Source organism: Peromyscus californicus, unplaced genomic scaffold, assembly GCF_007827085.1.
Source record: "Peromyscus californicus insignis strain IS unplaced genomic scaffold, ASM782708v3 Scaffold_6__1_contigs__length_162567912, whole genome shotgun sequence".
Classification (NCBI taxonomy): domain Eukaryota; kingdom Metazoa; phylum Chordata; class Mammalia; order Rodentia; family Cricetidae; genus Peromyscus; species Peromyscus californicus.
Window position 1 is genome coordinate 12,558,614 of NW_026294584.1, and position 20,580 is coordinate 12,579,193.

The following is a 20,580-nucleotide window of genomic DNA, read 5'->3' on the forward strand; positions in this document are numbered from 1 at the left end:
ATAAGGGCTCGGAGGTTCTGAGAATAAAGCATTACCCCAGAATGTGTGCTATGCTATGCTGGAGAAAAGATGTATTTCTTTTCCAAAGCTAGTAAAAGTACAGTGCAAGGGAAGCACATGAAGCAACCTGGAAAGTCTATGTGTCTCTTCCAGAGTCAGACAGGAATGACGATACTAAGGAAATCAGCACTCTGCTCGGCTGCTTCAGACATAAACCTGGATCTAAGAAGGTGCACACAACCCCAGGCTTCTGGGTTCTGATGCAGAGATCCTCTACAAACCCATCTAAGAGCTCACTGAGGTGCTGCCGGCGCCATAAGCTCACTAATTAAAACATATTTGCAGCATCACATCCTATTATCCTTTCTAAAGGAAGAGAGAGCCAAGCCAGCCTCCAGCAGCAGCAAAGATAATTAAGTTAAACTGTTTCTCGCAGATGAATAATGGACATGACAACAGATGCCCCTCTCTCCTGGATTAGATGGAAGTAACGAGGAAGGCTGCACTTGTTCCCCAAATGAAGGCAAAATAGCTGCAGGCTGCAGATCAGCTTCCATTCAAACACCAGAGAGCTGGCTGGTGTCTGTGCTCCAGGATGAAACAAAAGCCCAATGTTTCTGTACACGTTACTTATGGCATTGTGTACTTTCACTCTGCTTTACAAAAGAAGCTAATATAAATTCAATACACGTCCATAGTCCACACATGATGTTGCTGCCTTGCCAGCCACATGGCACCCACACCTCAAACCCTAAGCTTTTATGACAGGCACTGTACACAAGCTGCTGCAGAAATCAGCCCCCTCTAGGAGCCTTGAGCCTGTCTGCCCTGCCATCTACCATTATTCTGGTTCAGCAGTGGTGGATTAGAGATAACAACAGCCGCCCAAGACATTTATTCTAACTCTTACACACTGTCAGAGTCGCATACTGATGGCTGCTGAGGCACATCATCAACGCACGCCCAATTACAGATAACGTGTTCTCGCTGTGAAAGCCATTAGGCATATTAACAATGGAGGAAACCTAAGCTGCTGGGTATGAAACAGAGAGAAGGGAAAATAAGACAACTTTAAATAAATATCTTCAGCCAAATAATAAATACTGAATCACAAAGAAAATCGCTTACCTTGTGAAAATGAATCCTATATAATGAGCAGAAAGGAGAACTATGACCCCTCTTTGCAATAGCCCAGAGCTACTAGTAATGAGATCTCAGCAGCAGCTGTGAATGCTCAACTGGAACAGGAAGTGCATGGCTGTGCACACTGTATGGGCTGGAGTGCAGGTTGCATTATGGTGAATTCCAGCCCCATCTATGTGCAGAAACGTTAGCAATAACGTTTATAAAATCCAATCACAAGAAGTCAGTCACTGGGGGCTGGGGAGTTGGCTCAGTCAGTAATGTGCCTATGGTATAGGCATGAGGACTTGAATTTAGATCCCTAGAACCCATGTAAAAGCTGGGTATGGTGTCACATGTCTGCAACCCCAGCTCTGTGGGGATGGGACCTCCAAATCTCACTGGTCAGCTACTCTAGATAATTGGTGAGCTCTGGGCTCAAGGAGACACCCTGTCTCAAAAAATTTAGGTGGAAAGTGATTGAAGAAGACACCTGATGCTGACTTTGGACACACACAAATTCATATGCACGTGTGTACACACACACAATTTTTAAGTTTATTTATTCTTTTCTCATATATTACATCCTAACCACAGTTTCCCCTCCTTCCACTTCTTCCAGCCCCTGCCCCCCATCTCCCAGATCCATTCATCCTCTGTTTCCCTTTAGAAAACAGCAGGCCTCCCATGGATATCAATTGAACATAGCTGTCTTTGTCAGGGTTTCTACTGTTGTGAAGAGACACCATGACCATGACAACTCTTATAAAGGAAAACATTTAATTGGGGCTGGCTTACAGTTTCAGAGGTTTAGTCCATTATCCTTATGATGGGAAGCATAGCATCAGCATGCAGGCAGACATAATGCTAGAGAAGATAGAGTTCTACGTCTTGATTTGAAGGTAGTAAGAAGTGAGACACACTTCCTCCAATAAGGCCATGCCTCCTAGTATGCTACTCCCTGAGTCTATGGGGGACATTTCTACTCAAACTACCACATTCTACTCCCTGGTCTCCATAGGCTTGTGGCCATGCCATAATGCAGAAATGCATTCAGTCCAACTCCAAAAGTACCCATAGTCTATAACAGTCTCAAACTTATTTAAAAATCCAAAGTTCAAAGTCTCTTCTGAGATTCATACAATCTCTTAACTATAATCCCCTATAAAATCAAAATCAAAAAACCAATCATATACTTCCAACATATAATAGCACAGGATATATATTAATGTTCCAAAACACAGGGAAGGGAGAGTAGTGAGGAAATACTGGACTAAAGCTAGAAAACCAGAAAACCAGCTGGGCAAACTCCAAACTCTGCATCTCCATGTCTGATGTCAAGATGCTCTTCAGATCTCCAACTCCTTTTATCTTTGTTGACCGCAACACACTTCTTTCTCTTGGGCTGGTTCTACTCCCTGTTAGCAGCTCTCCTTGGCAGGTATCCCACAGCTCTGGCATCTCCAACATTTTGGGGTCTCCAAGGCAATCCAGGCTTCAACTTCACAGATTCACACAATGGTCTCTCTGGGCTTCCATTCAGGGACACCCTTGACACATGTCTGGTTTCAATGGCTTCCTTAATTGTGGAGGGAGATTTCATAACCCCTTTCTTGTATCTGTGACTCTAAAGCCAGAACCACATGGACAAAGCTGCCAAGTTCTGCTGCTTGCTGGGGCTGGAATATGGCCCCTTCATTCAATTAAATCTTCACCAGCTTTCTGTTTTCTATGGTTTCCTTCACTGCCTAGGCTTGGCTGTCCTGAAACTCGATCTGTAGACCAGGCTGGCCGCAAACTCAGAGATCCACCAGCCTCTGCCTTCTGAGTACTGGGATTAAAGAAGTGCACCACTGCTGTTCAAATCTTAGATGCTCTTTTAATAAAAAGACTTGAGCCAGATACCAGGGTGAAAGCTGAAAGATCAGAGAAGCAAAGCAGCCAGCCACTAGTCCTTATCTCTACGAAATCCTCAGCCTAAAGAGAGTGAGTTCCTGTTTCCTCACGTCTTATATACCTTTCTATGTCCTGCCATATTACTTCCTGGGATTAAAGGCATTTGTGCTTCCCAAGCAAAGGCATGAGATCTCAAATGCTAGGATTAAAGGCATGTGCCATCACTGCCTGACCTCTATGTTTAATCTAGTGGCTGACTCTGTCCTCTGACCCTCAGGCAAGTTTATTAGGGTACACAACATATCACCACATTTCCCCTTTTTTGTCTAAAATAATAAAATAAAGTTATAATTAATATAAGAAAAATTATATACCATAAGTACAATAAGTATATACAATAGTCAAGAATTACACTAACAATGTTTAGTCCATTAACATTTGGCAAATTCAGAGAAAATACTCCATTATTTATCCTATTTTGGTGAGTCCAAAATGTTGTACCTAATTCATTTTCTATCCTAACTTGTATTACCAAGAAAAAACTATCTTTTGATGTCTTTCAAACTTATGCACTTTATACATATTTAGTGAGTTTCTTTTCTGAATTTGCTAACAAGGAAAACTATAACTATAACTATCTAATCTTCAACTCCCTCAGAGACATGAGAAGGAAATAGTACCTAAGTAAGCAGGAAGTGCAAACAAGCAACTTCCAAAAAATGTGAGAAATGACAGAAACAGCTGGCTGCCTGGACAGTCACCCAAGATTTCTCTGCAACATTGGGGCACCCATCTTTGGCCTACAGGCCTAGCATATCTGACAGACTCATCTGTGAAGCAGCATTTTCTAAAGGGCCTTCCCACCTTGTCTTGACAAGATTTGGCAGTCCTTTCTTTTGTGTCCTGCTTGTCCATTTGGACAGCATACTATCAGCAATTAAGGCAAGGGCATTTTCTTGCCCAGTGGCTAACTTGCCACAAAGAAAGTAAGCTCCATATGGAGTTTCTTCAATGCTCATCATCTTCTCTGAAGTAGATTGGTGCTGCCAGGAGCAGACATATTTCATTGTCATAAGAAAAAAATCTTTGTTATTAAAAATCTTAAATGCTATATTCTGCAGATCTCTGAAGTGTTTGAAGATGACCTGTCATCTAAAATATATTTCTATTTGACCTTAAAAATATACCTAATGTGACTACAAGTTCATTTGTAATAGGTGACTAAATACTAACTTGCATTACTCTATGTTCTAATTAGTTGGTAATAATAACTTTCAAGGACTAACAATTTGCATTATATTGTTAAATGAGCTGCACAAGTACAATACCTTGAACAAGATTAGAAATATGCGTACGGTATTTTCTAACAAAATTAATCTCAAATTTGTATCACTATACACAATTTGTATACAATATACAAACATCAAATTCAATGTAAAATATTTAAAACTAGCAGTTGCTTTTTAAAAGTAGATTCAATAATCTACCTTTTAATCTTATCATACCCATATTCTCCCTTTTCTCTTTTCAGAGTAGCTTCAATAATCTACCCTTTTATCCTATTATTTCTATATTTTTTGTCAGAGTAGATTCAATAATCTACCTCTTATCTATATCCTCTTTTTTCTTTTTTTTAAAAAAACAAGAACCCTGAATCTAATCTCCTTTGTAATCAAACACCCTAAACAATGACAATTTTCCATAACCCACTGAATGACCAAAAGCCACCCACCCCACCTCTTGGGAATGTGGGCATTGTGTTCTTAAAATTACTTCCTGCTGTCTGGGGTCGAAAGCATCTTAAGGAAATCCTGAAAAGAAAATTTGGGGGTTAATTGTCAAGTCTTGAGAGAGTTAGCTGTATCATTTGTCCAGTCTCTACATAATGGGAAAGTACAGGGCTTGTCTCAAATCCTTGCTCAAGTAGTCTGTGAGACTGGATCATCCTAGCTAGCCATCTCAAAATTGTCTTGAGCAGTTTGTAGACCAAAGCCAATCTTGGGGTGGTGTTTGTCATCTTAGTGGTATTATCCTAATGGAATCATCATTGTGGGGTTCTAGCAACTTTTTGGAGACTTCAGAGATCACATTAGGTCAGATTATTCCTTGTCTTGGTCATTTTTTTCTGGGTAGATCTCCCTTCTTTGGATGCTTATTTGTCTAAAAGTCTTTAAATTCTTCAAGATGGCTGCCTTTATTTTTCTGAAAGACAAAAACAAAACCCTTCCCCAACCCTAACTTTGGGGAGTTTCCAAATCTAATCTTTATCAAATTTGATTTATGATTATTTCTGATTTTTCCCTCTTCTACTTTTGTTCTATCATCCAGAGCAGTATGGTTTTTTACAATAGGCATTAGGTTCTTCAATTACTCTGGGAAGGAGTTTCTTCCATGGTGACAGGAAAGGACTGAACCAAATTTGACATGGGGGTCTGTGAGAGGCCCCTCAGGGAGTTTCCCAATGGCAAAGGCAAAGGATTATCTTGTCTGTCCCTTGTTGATCTATATTCATTAGTCCAATATCTACCTTTGTGACACCTTCTGCATAATCCAGAAGGGAGGGCTGTTCTGTTGAAATTATTCTTAGCAAAAACATTGTTTCTAGAAACACCCTGTTTACAGTCCCATTTTAGGTGACCTTGTTTATCAAAATTGAAACATTTGACATTTCAATTTTTCTTCAAACCTCTGGAAATCACCTCTCCTATCCAAGAATCATCATGGTCATGAGAGTCAATATTCATTGTATCTCGGATCCATTCCTCCAAGGGTGCTGATCTTGCCTTTAACAGCCTGATTACTCTTTTGCATTGTACAGTAGCATTTCCAAGAGCCAGAGATTCAATTATTATCTGTCTAACTTCTGAATTTGGTGTCATTCTATCTGCTGCTAAAGACAGCCTTTGTAAGAAATCAGTGAAAGTTTCTTTGAGGCCCTGTATAACTTTTGTAAATGACTCAATTTTCTTTCCTATTTCTTCAATTCAAGCATTCAAGGCTTCCATTCACCATAAAGCCAAGGTGTGGTCATCATAGAGAAATTGCCTTTCTACATTAGCATACCACCATGCCTGAACATAAGCTGTTCTTTAATTCTTTTATGCAAATTGAAAACTTAGCTGGGTGGGCTCTTGCCCTGAGGTCACCACTCTCTTTATTCCATTTTTAATGTGTCTACCTCCTTGAACACAGGATTTAGCTCCATTCCACTTTCTAGTATCCTTTTTCTCCTCATTCTGTACATTTTGTATTTTTCCTTGCTCAGCTTGTTCCTTTTCATTATGAATCTTAAGAGTCAACACTAATAACCACACAACAGAGTCTATACTAGGCTGTTTTGAGATTTGCTCTGCCAATGCAATTAATTCAAAACTCTTCACTTTAGCCTCAGGCAGACTTAATCAGACAAGAGAAAAAAGCAGCCACATTCCTTACCAAAATATCACAAGAATTATCTCTAGGCCACATACTAAAATTCTTATCCTCTGAAACCTCTTGAGCCAGCACCCCACAGTTCAAATCACCCTAGCACCACTGTCCTCCATGCTCCTACTGGATGGCCCCTTAAGCCCCACTTGAAGCACGCAACTGCTTTTCTAATCCACAGTCCCAAAGCCCACATTCCTCCAAACAAAAACATGGTCCATACTATCACAGCAATACCCCAGTCCCTGGAATGAACTTCTGTCTTAGTTAGGGTTTCTATTGCTGTGAAGAGACACCATGACCATGACAACTCTTATAACCCGTCAGAACGGCTAAGATCAAAAACACTGAAGACAGCTTATGCTGGAGAAGATATGGAGTGAGGGAACTCTCCTTCATTGTTGGTGAGAATGCAAACTTGTACAGCCACTTTGGAAATCAATATGGCGCTTCCTTAGAAAATTGGGAATCAACCTCCCTCAAGACCCAGCTATACCACTCTTGGGCATATACCCAAGAAATGCTCAATCATACCACAAGTACACATGCTCAACTATGTTCATATCAGTATTATTTGTAATAGCCAGAACCTGGAAACAACCTAGATGCCCTTCAACTGAAGAATGGATAAATAAAATGTGGTACATATACACAATAGAGTACTACTCAGCAGAGAAAAACAATGACATCATGAGATTTGCAGGCAAATGGATGGAACTAGGAAAAACCATCCTGAGTGAGGTAACCCAGACTCAGAAAGACAAACATGGTATGTACTCACTCATAAGTGGATACTAGATGTAAAGCAAAAGATGACCAGACTGCAACTCACAACTCCAGGGAGGCTACCTAGTAAAGAGGACCCTAAGAAAGACACAGGGATTGCCCAGTGACAGAGAAATGGATGAGATCTACATGAGCAAACTGGACATTGGGGAGGGGGGGTAATGGAAGGCAAGGGTCGTGGGGAAAGAGAGCTTAGGGGAGTGGGAGGTCCCAGCTGGATCAGGAGCAGAGTGGGAGAACAAGGAAAGAGATACCATGATAAATGAAGACCCCATGGGAATAGGAAGAAGCAGAGTGCTAAAGAGGTCACCAAAAATCCACAAAGATACCTCCACTATAGACTACTGGCAATGGTCAAGAGAGTGCCTGAGCTGACCTGCTCTGGTGATCGGATGGCTGAAAACCCTGGCTGTCATGATAGAACTCTCATCCAGTGTCTGATGGAAGCGGAGGCAGAGAGCCATGGCCAAGCCCCAGGTGGAGCTCCGGGAGTCCAATTGGCGAGAGAGAGGAGGGATTATATGAGCAAGAGATGTTGAGACCATGGTTGGAGGAAGCACAGGGACAAATAGCCAAACTAGTGGAAACACATGAACTGTGAACCAATGGTGGAGGAACACCCATGGAACTGGACCAGGCCCTCTGGATAAGTGAGACAGTTGATTAGCTTGAACTGTTTGGGAGGCTCCCAGGCAGTGGAGCCAGGACCTATCCTTGGTGCATGGGCTGACTTTTTGGAGCCTGGGGCCTATGCTGAGACACTTTGCTTAGTCTTGGTGTAGGGAGGAGGGGACTGGACCTGCCTTGGCTGAGTCTGCCAGTCTGGGCTGACTCCTCAGGGGAGACCTTGCCTTGGAGGAGGTGGGAGTGAGGGTTGGATTGTGGAGGAGTACTGGGGGGTAGGAGGAGGGAGGACAGGGGAATCTGTGGCTGATATATAAAATTAAATTAATTATAAAATAAAAATATTTATTTAAAAAAAAGAAAAACATTTAAGTGGGCCTGGCTTACATTTTCATAAGTTTAGTTCATTATGCTTATGGTAGCATGCAGACAGTCATGGTGCTGGAAAAGGAGCTGAGAGTTCTACATCTTGATCTGTAGGCAGTGGAAGCAAGTTGTGTACCATACTGGGTACCACACTGGGTATAGCTTGAGCATATGAGACCTCAAAGCCCACCCTCACAGTGACACACTTCCTCCGACAAGGCCACATTTCCAACAAGTGCCACTCCCTATGGACCAAGAATTCAAACACATGAGTCTATGGGAGCCATACCTATTCACCACAGCCATTCCAACAAGTTTTGCATATCTTGCAGGCAGGACAAATTGTAGGTTGAAAGGTTTATGGCTGGGTTGATGTCCCAGTCCCAGTGCTAGGAGCCTTGACTAGTTACAGAAGGTGGTCAGCACACATATAATTTTAATTTTTAAATTCCACTTGCCATTCAGTCTATTGGCTTACAATGAGGATGTTTACAATAGAAACTCAAAAGGCTAGAGAGATGGCTCAGGAGTTAGCACTTGTTACTCTTACAAAGGGCTAGCACCCACATGATGGCTCACTACCATCTGTGACTGCAGTTCCAAGGGATCTGATGCCTTCTTTTGACCTCCAAAGGCAAGAGGCACACACATGCATATGGTGAATGTTCATATACATAAAGTAAAATAAATCTTAAAAAATAAACTTAATACAGAAACATATAATAAAGGAATAAAAATGGAAAAGAGAAAAGCACAATTGACTGCATTGTATTTAAAAGCATCATGGTACATGATAGAAATGAAAAACTGGTTTGCTATATTACTGAAGTCTGTATTTTGTAAATAGGGTTTAAAAATAACTTTTAATGTTAGCAAAAGAAAATGCCAAGAAGCATGTTGCAACCCATGCTAAAACTCAGTGATAGATATCATCCCATGGTGGAGCACGATATAGTTTTCCCAGCATTTGTAAGAGGGGGGTGTTCAGTGCATGGCTGGCAAATCAACCCCAGGCAGAGAAAATTCAAGTTTTTATGAATGCTGCTTGAAATGGAGACTAGTAGCTCAATGAAAATCGAAGCCATGTTGGTCATTTCAACAATTCAGAGCTGAGTGCAGTGCACATGTCTGTAATCTGAGCACAAGGGAAGCTAGGTAGGAGGACCTAGGTAGGAAGACCATGAGTTCAAGACCACCCTGAACTACACATATCTATTCAAGGTCAGTGAGGACTACTTGGTGCCATCTTATCTCAAAAATAATAAATAAATGAATGAATAAATAGATTCTGACAACTCACACTCATATTGGCAACTAATTTTCCAAAGTGATGCCAAAGAAATTCAATGAGGATGGAAAAGTTTGTTGGAAGAACAGAATATCCATATGAAAAATAAGCTTCAACTTGTGCTCAATATCTATACATAAAACTTAATTCAAGGCAGATCACAGCCCTTAGTGCTGAAGTCAAAATTATAAACTTTTAGAAAATAATAAAAGAGTATCTTAGTGCTAAGAAATAAGTACAAATTTCTTTGATAAGATGTAGAATATAATAATCATAACATTAGAATTATTAAAAATGACAATAGTACGAACAGGAATAAAGGCTGGAGAAGTGAGACTGTAGTAGAGTATTCACCTAATGTGCAAAGCCCCTAGTTTAATCCCAGCAAAGGAAGAATGCACAAGCAGGAAGAAGGGATGGAGGGAGAGAGACAAAAGAAATGGAAGAGGCAAGTAATAGATAGGAAAACGAATTCTAAAGTACATTCCTAGCAAAGAATTTGGTCATCATTGTCTTCGTTTGACTTCTACTGCTGTGATAAAACACCACAGACAAAAGTAACTTGGAGAGGCAAGAGTTTGTTTCAATATGTAGTTTACTATCCATGGAAGTTGGGACAGACACTCAAATAGGAACCTAGAGGCAGGAACTGGAGCAGAGGCCATGGAGGATCACTGCTTAGTAGCATGCTATCAATGGCTCACTCAGCCTGTTTTTTATAATTTATACTGCCCAGGGATTACAATGCCCACAGTGGGCTGGGCCCTCCCATATCAATCAATAATAAAGAAAATGCTGTGCAGACTTGCCTACAAGCCAATCTAATGAAGGCCATTTTCTCAATTGAAGTTTCCTCTCCTGGTTTGTGTCAAGTTGACCCCCCCCCAAAAAAAACAACACCCTAACCAATACAATCATATTTAAAGAACTCTTACAACTCAATAAAACCAAATTTCTAAATCAGCATAAGACTTCCATAGAAGCATTACAAAGAAAGATATATAAATGACCATGTGCACACTATTTCACTTACAAGAAGCCAGATGCACACAGAGATAATCACATTAAGAACATTAAGTCAGTATCAGGAAAATAAATATGCTTTCTCCTATTTGCATTTCCTAGATTTTATATAGATAAATCAAATTGTGCATATATATATATATATATATAACACATGAAATTAAAGTAAAAGTATGCAGTGGAATAACAAACTAATGGGGGCATAAAAAGGAAGGGGGGATGGAGGAAATACATTCAATATACAATATATACTTACACAAACCTATAAAATTGGGCCAGTGAGATGATTCAATGGGGTAAAGACACTTTCCATGCAAGCCTGACAACCTGAGTTCACACCCTGAAATCCACAATAAGGGTGAACAAAGAGAACTGATTCTACAGAGTTATACTCTGACTTCCATATATGTGCCATGGTACATGCAACACCATGTATCATCATCATCATAACAATAATTAATACATTTATTTAAAGCTCTTTCACCTTTGGTGAGCAAGTAACTGCAAGTTAAAATCACAATGAAGTACTATTGTACATCCAACAGAATGACTGCAATTAAATAGGCCAAAACTTCAGGATACTAACAAAGATGAGTCGATTGCAGCACCTATATTTCTCAGATAAGATCGAAAACATAGGTCAGTCACTTTGGAGCACATACTTGGCCATTTCTCAGGCTGTTCAATAAACACCATGGCCCATCCATTCGATTTCAAGTATTTTACCCAAAAGATGTCAAATCAAACTACTCACAAAGAACACTTTTATGAAATTATCAATTGCCATTTACTTTATTCATGATAGTTGAATCTGGAGAGAGCAGAGACATGGATAAATAAGTGCGGTGAAGTTACTCAATTACTTAAGAGGTAACTGTTGAGACACATAAAAATGTGAATGAATCCCAGAAACATGAAGCCGAGTGAAAGAAGCCCCACACACATCATCTCATTTATAGAAAGATCTGATACTGTGGTGACAAAAGCTAAAAATGCCGTTGTCTCCTGGCTGCAGGGTTAGACAGGACATTGGGGAAAAAGAAAACAAGGCAGGTCTCTGCGTGATGAAAGTATTCTGTCTCAACAGAGATATGTGTCTGCCAAAACTCAAGTTGGATACTTAGGATCTTGCATTTGATTGTGTGTGTCTACAGGACCTTAAAAAATTTAAATATTGTTCTGTCTCATTGGGGATTTTGTAGGAGCATGAACCAAGGACTCCGAAGACATTTGTGTGTGTGTTATAGACTGTGGTGGTTTGAATGACAATGGCCCCTAGTGGGTTGAAGTGTTTGGAAAAGATTAGGAGGTATGGCTTTATTAAAGCAGGTGTGTCACAGAGGGAAGGGGTTGAGGTTCCAAAAGTCCACACCATTCCACCAAGTTAGTTCTCTCTGCCTCATGCTTGTGGATCAGACATACTACTCAGCTACAAATACAGCGCCATGCCTGCCTACTTCCATGCTCCCTGCCATGATGGACTCTACACATCTGAAAAAAAAATACATCCCCAAGTAAATGCTTTTTTATAAGTTGCCTTGGTCATGGTGTCTTGTAACAATAGAAAAGTAACTAAGACTGGGACTTAAACAAAATAAACTTAACTGAAACCAGGATTCATGAAAAGAGAGATTTCATGAAAAGAGAGATTTCATCTGTGGGCTTGACCTCTACATACAGAACAAAAGCACAAAACAAAATAGGCTAGGGATCTAGCTCAGTAGTAAAGAACTAGCTGTACATGCAGGATACCCTGGGTTTAATCCTGAGTACTACAAAAGCAAAGGCAGAAGAAGAGAGGGACAGATCAACGGATGAATGGATAGACTGACTGAAGAACAAAACACAGAGGTGCTCTACACAGATGGAATGTTGGGAAGTAAGGCACTGAGAAGCAAGTTGGAGCATTTGTTGTAGGAATTGTAGGAGGCCATTCTGGCTGGAGGTAGACAATATGAGAAGAAACAGTACAAGGGAAGGCCAGATCATCTCAGAGCTTTGAGTTCCAAATGTCCATCAACAAAGTGTCCCAGTGCTTTGGCTGTAGGAGAAATCCCTACTTGACACCAAAAGACAAGAGGCTAATCCAGCTGTCCATAAATAGGAAAAGAAGCAGATGTCAAGAGAAGGCAGGGAGAGACCACTAATGATAACCCTATACCTGTAGCCATATAAAGATCTCATCTTAAGACCACTTATGAAGAGCATTAATAAGCAGTAAAATGGGTCACACAACATTTTATTAGCTCACCTTTAAAGAAGCCTTATTAACATTTCTCCACACGGTTTGTACAATTTACTAGCTCTTTTTTTTTCCCAGTGAACTTAGGAAAGATTTAAATAACACCCTTTAAATTTTCAGTATATAAAAACCTTTTTTATAAACATCACTGTTAAAGCTTCTTTGCAGGTAAACTCATTTCAACATGAAAAATGTGCAATTTCAAGGCATTTCATTTCCCTGAAAGTTGCTTTCTTCAGGCGCAGAAATGAAATATGTGCCCAGAACTACTGTAAACTTTAAAGGGGAATTCTCACATTCCCTCCATATCATCACTCTACAACTAGTCTATGCTTTTTCAGACAGGATCCTCCTCTGTCACTCAGACTGGCTTAGAACTCAGCATGCAGCCTGGACTGACCTCAAACTCACAGGAATCCTCCTGCTTCAGCCTTCTGAGTGCTTTGATTATGGACTTGTGCCACTATAACTAGCTTCTACAAACAGGTCTATTACTGTAAATAGACACATTCTTTATGAGAGGAAAAAACTGCAAGTAAAACCCTTGATCTTTGCAAACCAATACTTTTGTCAGTTTTCCAGTTAGAAATCTGTGAAACTGGAGCTCAAGTGGTACCAAGCTGATCTAACACATATAAATGCAATCAAGTAAGTTTCCAGTATAGGAAGTAGAAACATACTACCTGAAGCAGTATCTCTGTCTTTCTGCAGTGTTCCAATTAAAGAACTGAAACTAGACCCTGTGCAGGGGAAGGCTAGCCATTCTCTGACATTTGTTTGGGAAAACCCAAGTAACGTGTGACTGTACATTTCTATTACGGTGCTAATAAAGTCCAGCAAGATGTTTTTAAGGTTTTTTTTTTTTATTTTGCAATACAATTCAGTTCTACATATCAGCCACGGATTCCCTTGTTCTCCCCCCTCCCATCCCCCTCACCTTCCCCCCAGCCCACCCCCATTCCCACCTCCTCCAGGGCAAAGCCTTCCCCACAGACTGAGACCAACCTGGTAGACTCAGTCCAGGCAGGTCCAGTCCCCTCCTCCCAGGCCGAGCCAAGCGACCCTGCATAGGCCCCAGGTTTCAAACAGCCAACTCATGCAATGAGCACAGGACCTGGTCCCACTGCCTGAATGCCTCCCAAACAGATCAGGCCAATCAACTGTCTCACCCATTCAGAGGGCCTGATCCAGTTGGGGACCCCTCAGCCATTGGTTCATAGTTCATGTGTTTCCATTCGTTTGGCTATTTTTCCCTGTGCTTTATCCAACCTTGGTCTCAACAATTCTTGCTCATATAAACCCTCCTCATTCTCGCTAACTGGACTCCCAGAGCTCCACCCGGGGCCTAGCCATGGATCTCTGCATCCAGATCCCTCAGTAGTGGGATGAGGTTTCTAGCACGACAATTAGGGTGTTTGGCCATCCCATCACCAAAGTAGGTCAGTTCGGGCTGTATCTCGACCATTGCCAGCAGTCTGTTGTGGGGTATCTTTGTGGATTTCTGTGGGCCTCTCTAGCACTTTGTTTCTTCCTATTCTCATGTGGTCTTCATTTACCATGGTCTCCTATTCCTTGTTCTCCCTCTCTGTTGTTGATCCAGCTGGGATCTCCCGCTCCCCCAAGCTCTCTTTGCCTCGACCCTCGCCCTTTACTACCCCTCATGAGGTTTGCAGACAAATGGATGGATCTAGAAAAAAATCATCCTGAGTAAGGTAACCCAGACTCAGAAAGACAAACATGGTATGTACTCACTCATAGGAGGATACTAGATGTGGAACAAGGATGACTGGACTGCTATTCACATCACCAGGGAGGCTACCTGGAAAACAGGACCCCAAGAAAGACACGGGGATCGTCCAATGACAGAGAAATGGATGAGATCTACATGAACAGCCTGGACATGAGTGGGGGTAGTGAAGGGCCAGCAAGATGTTTTAAATTGAGTTTCACTAAGGATTTCTCCTGGGTTGTTTTGTTTGGGGACAACAGAAAGGTAACTATCCAAGTAGGAAAGACAACAGCCTTGTTCTGCCACTGTCCAAGTGTTTGTCTCATGGTGACATGACAGCATCGGCTGTGGAGTTCATAGACAGGCACTGTCACAGCTCATAAGGGTAAGGACAGTGAAAAGGATACACAAGGCAATACCTAAAGCCTCTTGAAAGTAGTTACACACAAGGAAACATGGAGAACCATAAAACTTTGATTGTATTGGATTCTACGAGTCAGAATCCAACAGCATCTAGCATATGATTGTTGATGCCTGTCACTGCTCTTAACACATCATAAAGGTAGTATAGAGACAAGATGGTGATAGATGACAACACAGACTTGGAGCAACAGCATTCTGCACATGTCTCTCCTCTTTGCCAGTTGCCAGATCCATAACACAGTGCATGTCACTTATCTTTCATAATTAGTTTCCTCAACTACTGAACTGTAAAATAATAAGAAGCAATAAAAGAAGCATTCCCAGTAAAGTGATTGCACTTGATTTAATATTCAGATGAATGAAGGTGTTTGAACAATTAAGTTAGATGACTTAAGATGTTCCTTGCAGTACTTATCATAAATGTAGGGCATCTTCATGTTGCTACACAATCTGTACACTGCATGGATACACCCTCCTGAAGGGGCCCAGTGGGACTCATCATCCAGCCCACACTGTACTGAGGAGGCCATGTGCTCCTGTGAAAACTATGCCTATGAAGAAGGCACGTTCTCCTCCATTTTAGTTTGCACAAAGACACAGTAGCGGTTAGCACTGGTCAGAAGTGAGCACTCAGGAACTGGCAATCTTCATCAATACCACCAACATCTTAACAATAGCTGCAAGCAAACTCAAAAATGGGCAAAGGATTTGAATATGAACAAACAGATAGATGTCTACAAGGATAATCAAAGAAATGTAGATAAAAATGTGCCTGCTAGACAGGTACTGTGCTTGAAGTTTTCCTATGACCCACTTGGACACATATTATTATTAGGACTTATAATATATATATATATATACATACATATATATTCATATATACACACACATATATATATATAAAATATATATATAAAATATATCCTCTTGGGTACAGCTCAAGAGGATACAGAAGGAAACAATGTTACAGCTGGACTAGTGACCATTCATTTAATAATTGGGCCAAGAATCTGGGTGTTTTTTGCCCTTGTCCTAAGAATATGCCTGAGACCAAATTGAATATATATATTATAGGACTTATATTAATTATTAACTGTATGGTCATGGTCTATGGCTCAACCTTCTTGCTAGCTAGCTCTTATAACTAAACTCAGCCCATTTCTATTAATCTATATGTTGCCACATGTTCAAAGACTTTACCTGGGTGTCATTACATGCTGCTCCCTGGACGGCGGGCTGGCATCTCCCCTCTGCCTTTCTTCTTTCTCTATCTCTTCAATTTCCCACCTAACTATAACCTGACTTGCCATGGGCCAAATGGCTTTATTTATCAACCAATCAGAGCAACACATACAGCATACACAAAGACATCCCACAGCAAGGTACACATACACACACATACACACACACACACACACACACACACACACACACACACACACACAGATAACAGGATGACTTATGCTCTTTAAAAAATAGGTGAAAATATCACTCAGTGACAGAGCACTTGATAATAAGCACAAAGCTGTGTGTTCAATCCCCACTACCTCAAAAATAAAATATGTTAAGAGGACAGATTGAAGCCAGGTGGTGGTGGCACACACCTTTAATCCCAGCACTTGGGAGGCAGAGGCAGGAGGATCTCTGTGAGTTCAAGGCCAGCCTGGTCTACAGAGGAAGTTCCAGGACAGGCTCTAAAGTTACACAGAGAAACCCTGCCTCGAAAAAAAAAAAAAAAAGGACAGAGTGCATATGAAGTATTCTTATCAATAAAAAGGAACACAAAGGAAAATTTTAGAGATGATAGATACATTTTGTCTTTTGATGGCAATGGTGTCACAACTATATATACACATGTCGAAACTCATAAATATTGCACTATTTGTACAATAGAGTTTTAAAAGAAGTATCCTGTATCTATAATTTGATTTTTTTCATTAATGCCAAAATAAACTTTCTGAGTTAACTAACGCATTTACCCAGGCTTTTAAATTCCTGAGTGTGGAGGAAACAACAGCAAGGCACAAATAGAATGAACTTTCTACGTCCAATAAAAAAGGACAACATGCTTTTGGTTTCCTTTTTCCTCTTTGTGTTCCCCCAACCAATAAAAACTTCACAAACAAATACCACACCTGAAGCTAGCAGTGACAATATAATAAAGGACACAAGAGGTAGTCTTTCTGAGACTGAATTAGCCACTAATAGTAGCCAGAGCTGCAAAACTCTAGCCCAGGCAGAACTCAAGCTCACAATCCTTCCTCTGCCTCTGAGAGCTAGGGACATGTGTGCCCTCATGCTGAGCTAAAGCATTTAAGGCTGCTGGACACTCTAGTAACGTACAGTTCTTAGCCAAGTCAACTTATAATTGAGAAAGATTGTAGAAATTTGTTTTAAACATTTTAGTACAAAGGCTCAATCCATTTTTTTCATTTTCAATGAATTCTCAAGTTTGTTAGCTGGCTTAACCTTGACATGTAAACATCATGATCTCATATTATCCAAAATTTACTAATTCTGTGTCTTGGCAGTTTTCATAAAAGTGTACAGCAACTACCTATAATGAAAAGTACACCAGTGGAGTCACTATGGAATTGGCCATATTTCATATTTCTTTTCATTTTATGCAACAGGATAATATTATAGACATATTTATAGAAATGGAGTAAAGATGAGAGACAAAACAATACAATGTCTATATATTCATAACATTCACATGATCAATATGATATATCATACAACAGAGATACAAGCAACAAATACAAACTGCAAATTCAGTTTTAATTTTCATAGTAATACATTAAAATGGTAAAACAGGTAAACTTCCTTTAGCGTAAACCTATTAGTAAGAAACTACAATTGTTTGCCATATTAAATCATCTAAATATAATGTGTTTATCAAGACACAAAGCACCTCATTTGTGCTACCTACATTTCAAGTAGTAAAGCTGGCCTGAACAGAAGGGAGAAAAGCATGAATTCATGCAAATGTGTTAGCAAAGCTATCGAGCAGGGCACGAAGAAGTAGTCAGCAAATTTCCCTATCAGCTCTGCTATTACTCCTGTCTCTCAGCCTCCTCTTATAAAATGAAGATAATGTATCCTAGAAGGATGATAATGTGTCAAATGACTGGGGAGGATTTGTTGGATTTCACAGTTTATATTCAATTCCAAGAGAGGAGACTAAAGCTGGCAGTGTTAACCTGAGCCTGAGTAATCATCCTGTCCACTGACTTCATTGCCAGAGCCCTGGGATCCTACATGCTCTCATTCATCATGAAAAGCAAAATGCTAACAAAACAAAAAAGGCTGTTAAGTCAGAATGGGGGAAAATCATAAATTTAAAGCTCTAAATTTCCCTTTCAGTACCTACTAAAATCACCTCTAATGCATGCCCTCAAACTATCATTAATGGTATAATAAATTTGTTTTCTGCTTTCTCCTAAAAGCCCCAGCTTTTTCTAGATAATGGGATTCCCCAGATTGGGAAAGGGAAGAAGATTGCTAGATGTCTAGATGCTGCCATTTGAAAAGGGGGAGAGCAAGAGTAAAGTGTAAAGGAACCACTGGGGAGCTGGCTGCAGGAGACACTGTAGTGAAGCCCAACAGACACAACCAGTGTTCAGCTTCGTAACTGTCTTCATTGCGATCAGCCTACATCATCCAGGGGTCTTCAGTTTCACTCATCTGCCGTCGTCCTAGAGATTCCTCTATCAAACAGCTACAACTAATCAATTCTCCTTGTGTGTGAATTCTACACTTGAAACTTCTAACACTTAAACTTACTTGTGACCCCCAAATTAGCATTTGTGGTATTTACCCTGTCAATCACGGATGTGCATAGAGCAGCAAAAACACCTCACTTCGATGCACGTTTTTGGAGGGAAATGAGGTGACACTTCTAATGTGTAGCAGAATATTATTTTAAGGTGTGTTACTTTTGCTTATGTTGCATTTGTTAGCATTGTGTTACTGTGCCTGTCTAAAACACCTGATGGTCTAATACAGAGCTGACTGGCCAATAGGGAGGCAGGAGAAATAGTAGGCGGGGCTGGCAGGCAGAGAGGAGAAATATGGGAGGAGAGGAGGACCCAGGGTCCAGCCACCCAGCTGCACAGCAAGCCATGGAGCAAGAAACAAACAAACAAAAGGGTATAGAGGAATAGAAAAGGAAAAGCCCAGAGGCAAAAGATAGACAGGATAGTTTTAAGTTAAGAAAAGCTGGCTAGAAATAAGTCAAGCTAAGGCCAGGCACTTATAATTAAGAGTAAGCCTCGATGTGTGATTTATTTGGGAGCTGGGTAGCCAGCCCCCACAAAAGAGCAAAAACAACCTACAACTCTGATGTAAACTTTCAGAGTGTAAATATGCCACTTTCTCAGTTCATTCTGTGCCATGTTTCATAATTTTCTTTCTCTCTCTTTCTTCCTCTTCCTTCCTTCCTTCCTTCCTTCCTTCCTTCCTTCCTTCCTTCCTTCCTTCCTTCCTTCCTTCCTTCCTTCCTCTCTCCCTCCCTCCTTCCCTCTCCCCCCCCTTTCTGCTTAGGTGGTAACTCTAGCATTTAAACCAAAATGTCTTCCATTTCTAGAAGGTTTTGATGTGTCTAATGGAGAGAATGCTTGTGTTAGATACCTTTCCTTCATTTATGACTTGAGTTGACTTTGGGTTCAATAGTCAACTATAAATCCAGTTGGAATTATTTGGGCAGAAACATACATTAAACAAAGTTATGCATTAACCCATGACAGAAATACAGCCAGCTGCCCCTGTATTTCCATTCAGGGAAATTGTGTAGTATTCACAAATTCAGTTGTCATAGCGACTTCATAAGCCCAAGAATAAACTAGGCATGGTAAAGTCTTCAGTGCTGAACTAACTGACATTCCCTGATAGCTACTGAATAATCTGCATTTGATTCAGACATAGCTGAAATAAGATGCTAAAGGATGGAGCCAAACCAGGCTTATTTCTAGACAGAGGCAGGCCAATGTAAGCGTCACATCTACTCCACTCATTAGTAAAATGACAATAATGTGATTCACAAGCTGTGTGGGGGTTACAGAAATATCTGACAGCAAGTTTGCTGGAGGAAGTTAAACAAAAACACTGTGTGTTTTAAATTTGAGGCTTTGATTGATAAAAATTAACCATTTAACGTAATAAATTACTAAGGCTTTTCTTTTACTGTAATTAGAGAATTATTTAGTCCTGTAATGCATTATATTTATATCAGGAAATCCTAACACAACATTCTTGAATCCACTATAGACAGCACCTGCCCTGGGAAGAACCTTGTGAAGGGAATGGCTTTGCTAATTAAGTAGAATAAATAAAGGCTTCATGGTGACAGCATCGGTCCAAATTTAGCAAATTGTATGCACTAAATATGATCCATGTGCTATCTAACACTAACCTATTTGTTTATATTGATAAAACTTCTGGATAAAAAAGGGGAAACTGTGTTGTATAATATAAGGCAATTTCTATGACTGTAAATAATCCTAGGCAAGGTGTATCTGTGCCTGTTCACAGAATGACGGGTTTCCATGAGCTGAAACTAACCATTTAGTACTATAAAATCTGGATTCCAAAAGAAAAACTTTGTGCTGTACTAAAAAAAAAAAGTGCCTTTCTAGTCATAATCTTCTATCAAAA

The 20,580-nt window shown here is 40.3% G+C and overlaps 1 protein-coding gene across 3 annotated transcripts in view; it reads right to left on the reverse strand.

Moving 5' to 3' along the window:
- Positions 1 to 20,580, reverse strand: part of Elapor2 (endosome-lysosome associated apoptosis and autophagy regulator family member 2) — a 182,492-nt gene that overhangs the window by 131,877 nt on the left and 30,035 nt on the right. Inside the window, exon 1 of one of the 3 annotated variants that reach the window (XM_052722250.1) lies at positions 1,129 to 1,225. The exons of the other annotated variants lie outside the window; for them this stretch is intronic. The gene's annotated coding sequence lies outside the window, so the exon portion shown is untranslated. Of the gene's footprint in view, positions 1 to 1,128; positions 1,226 to 20,580 lie in introns of those variants that run through there. 3 annotated transcript variants of the gene reach the window in all.